This window comes from Salmo trutta, chromosome 28 (assembly GCF_901001165.1).
Source record: "Salmo trutta chromosome 28, fSalTru1.1, whole genome shotgun sequence".
Lineage (NCBI taxonomy): Eukaryota > Metazoa > Chordata > Actinopteri > Salmoniformes > Salmonidae > Salmo > Salmo trutta.
In genome coordinates, this window is record NC_042984.1 from 25,149,381 (window position 1) to 25,158,425 (window position 9,045).

The following is a 9,045-nucleotide window of genomic DNA, read 5'->3' on the forward strand; positions in this document are numbered from 1 at the left end:
ATGATCCCACCATTTCTCCTTCACCCAAATCCAGATAGCTGATGGTCTGAAAGAGCTGCAAAATCTGGACCCATACAAATCAGCCGGGCTAGACAATCTGGGCCCTCTCTTTCTAAAATGATCTGCCGAAATTGTTGCAAACCCTATTACTAGCCTGTTCAACCTCTTTTTCGTATTGTCTGAGATTCCCAAAGATTGGAAAGCTACCCCTCTCTTCAAAGGGGGTGACACTCTAGACCCAAACTGCTACAGACCTATATCTATTCTACCCTGTCTTTCTAAGGTCTTTCCAAGGTCTCCGAAAGCCAAGTTAACAAACAGATTACCGACCATTTCGAATCCCACCGTACCTTCTCCGCTATGCAATTTGGTTTCAGAGCTGGTCATGGATGCACCTCAGCCTTGCTCAAGGTCCTAAACGACATCATAACCGCCATCGATAAGAGACATTACTGTGCAGCCGTATTCATCGACCTGGCCAAGGATGTCGACTCTGTCAATCACCACATTCTTATTGGCAGACTCGACAGCCTTGGTTTCTCAAATGATTGCCTCGCCTGGTTGACCAACTACTTCTCTGATAGGGTTCAGTGTGTCAAATCGGAGGGCCTGTTGTCCGGACCTCTGGCAATCTCTATGGGTGTGCCACAGAGTTCAATTCTCGGGCCGACTCTCTTCTCTGTATACATCAATGATGTTGCTCTTGCTGCTGGTGATTCTCTGATCCACCTCTACGCAGACGACACCATTCTGTATACTTCTGGCCCGTCTTTGGACACTGTCTTAACTAACCTCCAGACGAGCTTCAATGCAATACAACTCTCCTTCCGTGGCCTCCAACTGCTCTTAAACGCAAGTTGAACTAAATGCATGCTATTCAATCGATCACTGCCCGCACCTGCTCACCCGCCCAGCATCACTACTCTGGACGGCTCTGACTTAGAATACGTGGACAACTACAAATTCCTGGCTGTCTGGTTAGACTGTAAACACTCCTTCCAGACTCGCATTAAGCATCTCCAATCCAAAATGAAATCTAGAATCGGCTTCCTATATCGCAACAAAGCATCCTTCACTCATGCTGCCAAACATACCCTCGTAAAACTGACCATCCTACCGATCCTCAACTTCGGTGATGTCATCTATAAAATATCCTCCAACACTCTACTCAACAAACTGGATGCAGTCTATCACAGTTCCATCCGTTTTGTCACCAAAGCCCCATACACTACCCACCATTGCGACCTGTACGCTCTCGTTGGTTGGCCCTCGCTTCATAGTTGTCGCCATACCCACTGGCTACAGGTTATCTACAAGTCTCTGCTAGGTAAAGCCCCGCCTTATCTCAGCTTACTGGTCACCATAGCAGCACCCACTCGTAGCACGCGCTCCAGCAGGTATATCTCACTGGTCACCCCCAAAGCCAATTCCTCCTTTGGTCGTCTTTCCTTCCAGTTCTCTGCTGCCAATGACTGGAACGAACTGCAAAAATCTCTGAAGCTGGAGACTCATATCTCCCTCACTAGCTTTAAGCACCAGCTGTCAGAGCAGCTCACAGATCACTGCACCTGTACATAGCCCATCTGTAAACAGCCCATCTATCTACCTACCTCATCCCCATACTGTATTTATTTATTTATCTTGCTCCTTTGCACCCCAGTATCTCTACTTGCACATTCATCTTCTGCACATCTACCATTCCAGTGTTTTATTGCTATATTGTAATTACTTCGCCACCATGGCCTATTTATTGCCTTAACTTACCTCATTTGCACTCACTGTATATAGACTTTTTGTTTTCTTTTGTTTTACTGTATTATTGACTGTATGTTTTGTTTATTCCATGTGTAACTCTGTGTTGTTGTATGTGTCAAATTGCTATGCTTTATCTTGACCATGTCGCAGTTGCAAATGAGAACTTGTTGTCAACTAGCCTACCTGGTTAAATAAAGTTGAAATGAAATGAAATAAAAAAATGTAGGATGAAACAAAGCCATTGCTGATTGAAAACAGTGAGAGGAGCCAAAGTGTGACTGTGAGAGTGATTAGTGAGCATGTATTACAAAACTTTCAACTGTTCTGATCAGTCAATTTCAAAGGACTGTACAGAGACATCAAAAGGAATAGCATGTTTTTAATGAGTATCATTTTATACATTTGGTACATCTGCTGTATGATCATGATGACCCTGGAGCAGTCCCTGGCCAATGTACTGTCCCTGTTTGGTACATCTACTGTTGGTTACAATTTCAGCTGGTTAAATTCACACTGGGAATTTACTCCTCACTGAATTTCAATTAGAAATAAGTAATTATGTACTTCATATTTTGAGTACTAACACAATTAGAGTACTTAAATAGCTAACTAAACTATAAGTAACTAACTAACTGAACTGTACGTACTAAAAGTTTTAAAAAATATTATTGTGATGATCAAAATGTGTTGTCAGTCTAATTTCTTCATACAATATATAAACTGTATGGTCATACTTACAGAGTGAAAATATTCCAGATGAAATTAAATCTTTGCTGAGAGTGGTTTAAATGTAGCTCCAATATTTCTTCTTCAAGTTTAATAACAGGCTTTTGTTTTTGTGAGTAGATACACCCCTGTAATTTGCAGTCCCTAAATTCTATATGATATGGCTAAGTTGTGCCACTGTGTCTACCTTTTAAACACCTCCCACCCTAAATACACACACCACCACCACCCCTGGCTCCCAACATGGTCCAGGGCCGGACTACCGCATTTGGGGCCCCGGGGCACCCGACCTGGGGGCTCCCTGGAGGTCAGAGGCCCCGGGGCACATGCCCTGTGTGCCCGTTTGGTAAGCCGGCCCTGGAGGTAGCCCCACTGGATGAGTAGACACAGGAGATCCCTGAATATCTGGGTAACATTTCACTTGAAGGGGGTATACACAGGGGCGGAGCCAGAGGGGTGCCCGGCTGTGGCACTGGACACCCCTGACATCTGATTGGCCAATCCGGGTGCCACACAAAATGTAATTCGCTACTGGCAGTTTGATGCTGACTGACATCTCATTTGTTTTGACGTTCGGCGACGCATTTTTCAAAGCGAGGATGAGGAAGAGAGAATATTATTGTTGGTTGCAAGATACAGAAGAATAAGAATAAGAAGAATATACAGAAGAAGAAGATATAATATTTCCACAGCTTCACAAGCTCTTTTCGCGATTGGCGAAAGCATCATATTTGAAGTAAGTTTTAAGGTTTAGCATCTGGTTTAGGTTTCCTGAACAACTTTTACGAAAGTTGAGTTGCTGTGTAAGTTAACGTAACACGGAACCCAAACCGGCGCCATCGTGCATACATTTATTTTGTCCCCCTAGACCAAACGCGATCACGACATGCAGATTAAAATATCAAAACAAACTCCGAACCAATTACATTAACTTGGGGACAGGTCGAAAAGCATTAAACATTTATGGCAATTTAGCTAGTTAGCTTGCACTTGCTAGCTAATTTGTCCTATTTAGCTAGCTTGCTGTTGCTAGCTAATTTGTCCTGGGATATAAACAGAGTTTTTATTTTACCTGAAATGCACAAGGTCCTCTACTCCAACAATTATTCCACACATAAAACGGTCAACCGAATCGTTTCTAGTCATCTCTTCTCCTTCCAGGACTTTTTCATCTTTGAACTGATATGGTGAATGGCATCTAAACTTTCATAGTATTACTACGCCGACCAGCAAAACAGTTTGTCTTTCAATTACCCACGTGGGTATAACCAATGAGAAGATGGTACGTGGGTACCTGCTTCTATAAACCAATGAGGAGATGGGAGAGGCAGGACTTGCAGCGCGATCTGCGTCAGAAATAGAAAGGACTTCTATTTTAGCCCTTGGCAACACAGATGCTCGTTGACACGCGCAATAATTGAATAACATAGATTTCTAAATTTGGTCAGCCTGTTAGACCTTTGACTCCATTATCAGACAGTTAATCAGATAAGAGAGATCGGTTCCCAATTTAGCCTAACATTATGTTTACATCTGTGCTAGTAATACACGCATATACAGTGCAGTGTTGTAAGTCACAGTATACGAATGTTTAGCTAATGTGGGGTAACTAGTAGGCACCAGCTGTCAGTGTTCAGCAAGTTAACATTCAGCAATTTGAAATCCATTAACTCAGTTAGATTTGTGTACTTGAACTCAAAACGAATGATTGTTATTATCAACCAGTTAACGTTACTCAAAAGATTACCACAATTTGCTGCTAGCTAAGTTACTTACTGCAGAGCAGGGCTAGCCATGATCTAACTAGTAACTTAAGCTGGTAGTTGATTTTAAGGTAAAGTTATGATCATGGGGATTTGTAATTAAGATTGAGATTGGACTAAAATGTGGGTAATTGGATGCTTAGATGTAACCACAGACGGTCTTATTTTTGCATAGGGTCAATTAAACATGAAAAGAAAGGGAGCGCTATCAGACTTCTTTTTAAAGAAGCACAACAGGCAGATCAGGTGCAAACAGACCCCAGACCTTGCATCACCACCGGACCCCAGAGCAGCTCCCTACCTGAGGCTAGTCAGAGTCAGTGTGGTCAGACTTCACAAGGACCCAGTCTACCACCACCAGGCCAGACCATCTACCAGGCAGTCAGTCACATGCCCAGTTCAGCATTTAAGTTTAGCTTCAGCTTGTAATAGATGATTTTGTCAGATTAAGCCTCACTTTAAAATGTTGGTTGTTGATTCCTGTGTGTTCTTGTTTGGATGACTGTGGCATTTTTATTGTGATTATACACTAATGGTTATTGTGTTATTGTAATGTAATATATGTATCAAGGGATGACACAGAGACCTCTGGCTCTGAGCAAGACAGTGAGCCAGAGCTGCCAGGAGATGTCATCGAGCCCCTCCCAACTCCATCAAGCACCAGATATGCTGTTCCAGAAGGACCCAATGGTAGGCCAGTCCTAATACTTTAAACTACAAACTTTAGTTAGCAGCTGTTAGTATCTAATCTTGTGGATCCCTTAATTATACATTTCCATAGAGATATGCCACATTATTTAACTGGTATTTCAGACATTTCAAGAACCAGAGAAGAGGGTCCTGTACAGACGTGTTTGACAACATTTCCCAGAACTCAGCATGGTACTAGGAAAAGGGCTTTCAACAGCACCCGGTATAAGGACAATTCATGGCTTGAATATTCTGTAAGTCAAGATTCAAGTTATTGTTTCGCCAATAGGCATTTTTCTCTGCGCAATACACCTGAATCTGCCTTCACATCACAGTCTGGTTTTCGTAACAGGAAAAAGGCACTGTTTAAAGATTCTGGGTTTAAGCTCCATTCGAAGGCAGACATCATATCAATGCTACGTATGCTTGGAATCAGTATAAAAGGGCTATTGACAGCAACTCATCAATGTTAGATGTCATATATGAGGACCGGAAAAAGAAAGTGAAGGAAAACTGTACTTACATTAAAACAATTGCAGATGTGCTCCTATTAAATGCCACTCAAAATATAGCGCAGAGAGGTCATCGATAGTTTGATGACTCTCAGAACAAGGGCACTTTTTGACAATCTTAGAAGAAATAGCAAAGCATGATCCTCTCATAGAGAAAAGGATGAATGCATGTGGCAATGCTAAGTACACAAGCCACCAAATCCAGAATTAAGTTCTTGAGAGCTGAGATGGTACAAAGTGAAGTAATAAGAGAAGTAAAAGAAAGTGAAGTTTTTAGTGTTCAGTAATTGCAACTAAATTCTTTAGTTGTGAGGTACTATTACAACGGGGCCATCCATGAAAGCTTTTTACACTTTCAGTCAGCTGAAAGATTAGATGCAGCATGGTCTGGACTACAGAAATAATCTTGTGGGGCAAGGCTATTGTAACCGATGTGAAATGGCTAGTTAGTTAGCGGTGGTGCGCCCTAATAGCGTTTCAGTCAGTGACGTCACTCGCTCTGAGACTTGAAGTAGGGTTTCCCCTTGCGTTGCAAGGGCCGTGGCTTTTGTGGCGCGATGGGTAACGATGCTTTGTGGGGTGTCAGTTGTTGATGTGTGCAAGGGTCCCTGGTTCGAGCCCAGGTTGGGGCGAAGAGAGGGACGGAACCTACACTGTTACACTATGACGGTACATCCGTCATGAGCGGAAAGCATTCTGGTGTGTCTGCACGGATTAAAAACAGTGCAAGATTTGCATTTTATGTGCACTGTAATGCACATTGTTTGAAATTCGTTCTTGTCGATGCTGTAAAATCAGTGCTTGAGGCAGTTAACTTTTTTGCTCTCCTGCAGAAGCTTAATAACTTTGTATCTGGCTCATACATTCATCTCAAGTGGCTTGCAGTTCAGAAAGAGCCATATCCACAGCAGCAGCCCAGGGAACCTCAGAGACTTACGGATGTAAGGTGGGCATGCAGATACATGGCATGCCGTAATCTGAGGGACAGGCTTCCAGCAGTTCTGAGAGTGCTACAGGATATCACACTTGAAAATAGTGGAGGCAAGGGGCCTTCTTTCTCAGATAGATTTACATTTCATAGGGCTTTTGGTTAACTTTTGTAAAGTGCTTGGTGATGCCAAATGTCTTTCTGACATTCTCCAATCAAGCTCTCTTGACCTAGCAAGCTCTGTGGATCTAGTATGTGCCCTTACAGACACATTACAGGACTTCAGAAGTGAGGGTTACTTTGGAGAACTATGGAAAGAGGTTGAGAGATTGCAGAGCACTGCAAAATAAGTGTACAAACAGTATGTAAAAGGCAGCCTAAAACAAGCTTAAGATTTCACGACTCATTGATGATGAGCACTGTAGGACAGAAAAATAGTGACCAAAGTGATGGTGAGAGCTTCCAAAGAGCTATCTTTTATCAGGTGCTTGACAGTCTCACAGCTGAGCTACAGAGGCGTTTTTCAAAAATAATTGTGAGATAATGCAAGGGGTCCAGTCTCTCAACCTAAAGAGTACAACATTCTTGACTTTGTTGTGTTTCTAGAACCGTATAAAGAGGTCTTCCATAAGCTATTTCGACATTGTAAGATTTATGTTGTTATACCAGTCAGCAGTGCTTCTTGCGAGAGAAGCTTCTCAGCTTTAAAATGGATTAAAACCCACCTTAGGACAACAATGGTTGATGACAGGTTAAGTCACCTCGGAATTCTCAGTGTTGAGTCAAGGAGGGCATGCTCCCTCAACGTGGATGTGTTTGTGAAACATTTTGCCAGTTCTCACCAGAACCGCAGAATTATGCTGTTTTAAATCTACCTAGGATAATTTGGCACTTAGACAGTCCCTCTGGTCATAATTAAAACCTGCACTGTGTACTAGCTAGTACAATGACATTATACAATTATAAATCCAAAGGGTATCATGTCAGATTTAATTTGGCCTTGATTAGGCCAATTCCAAAACGTATCTTTGCTATTAGTTAACATAATATACAGTATCTCACAAAAGTGAGTAATGACTATTCTACAATGTAGAAAATAGTAAAATTATAGAAAAACCCTGGAATAATAGGTGTGTCCAAACGTTTGACTGGTGCTGTATACATATATATATATTATTTTTATTTATTTTTTATTTTAAGGAACTCAGTCCGGCTTTCAACTTACTCTTGAAAGTTGCACCCTACTGTAGTGTACTGTATTGTGCTGTACTGAATTCTACTCTGCTGTCCTGTACTTTACTGTGTTCTACTGTGAACTACTGTGATGTCCAAACTTATGAAACATAGACGTCTGTGACTGGTACAGATTTGGTCTGATCCGTAACAACCAAATTTGGTCTTGATTGGGGGTTGAATAATAGCCAGTGTGTAGAACAATACCCAAGCATGCAAAGGAAGCTTTCCTACCTTTGTGTAGGATTCAGGATACATCCCCATGAAGAGAATTACATCCATAATCCATAATTTCTGTATAGTCCAAATCAGGGACCCATGATGTCATTATGTTACTATCATTCTGTTACTGGGTGTTAATCCACTTCACTTAGGCCTAGATTCAATCAGATCAAGTGTTAACTGGCGATAGCAGACACCCAAATAGAGGATGTTTTGGTGGTCTCAAAGGTGGAACTGCGTTATAGCCGTCAAATTGGTGAGCAGCTGCTCTTGCGATCATTGTCACAAAGCCACACTTGCCCCACCCGTTAGAAGTTCAGAACGAGAAAGTGTAGGCTATATAGAAATAATTACACTCAAATTGAAAAATCATGAAATCAATCATGAGGGTTTCAGTCATCCTATTGTAGATTACATCTCACAATCCAGTGTTAGAACTTCTAAACAAGGCTGCATTGAATTTCTTGTAATGCGACGCTGTGCAGCCAATGGCAATGTCCGCTTTAAGTATACAGTTCTTTCTCAAACACCGCCAAAACAACAGCTATGCGGATGCCGACTAGAGCGGATCTGATTGAATAGAGCGCTTACTGTAGTTCAATAACCAAAATAAATGTTTTCAAACTCAAGGTGTTATATCATAGTTGACACCCCATTCCTTCTGCAGACATCTTTGAATCTTAATTCAGAGTAGATATTTAAGAGTTTTGGGAAAACGTGGTCACATTTTACCATCATTCTGTTACCAAACTTTACATCTGCACAGTTCTTCGAGTGAATGTGTTTTTGTAAAATCTTCTGTGGAAATGATTAAAAGTAGTTATTGCGCATGCAGTTGTATGGTTTGTTTAACTATGCAATCAATCGTTTTTGTTTGGAATACTTTTAAAGTAAAAAAATCGTAGTCTCAGTGTTACGTGGAATTGCCCAAATGCAACTCAGTATTTACTTCATCATGTGCAGACGCAATTACTTCTAGGGGACCACAGTATTAATTATTTCATCATCAGTATGAGGTTCCAGTTAAACTGTTACACAAAGGGACACGCTGCCTTAGATCATCTGGATTATAAATATTGCTCATATCGCAAAGTTCATCATCTGGAAATTGGATTAAATTATTCACCATGCCTCCAATTGGTCTATTCCTCAAACTAGAGTTGAGTTCATAGATCACCTGTTGCAAAGTAGCTGAAAAATAGATGTGTAAGACACC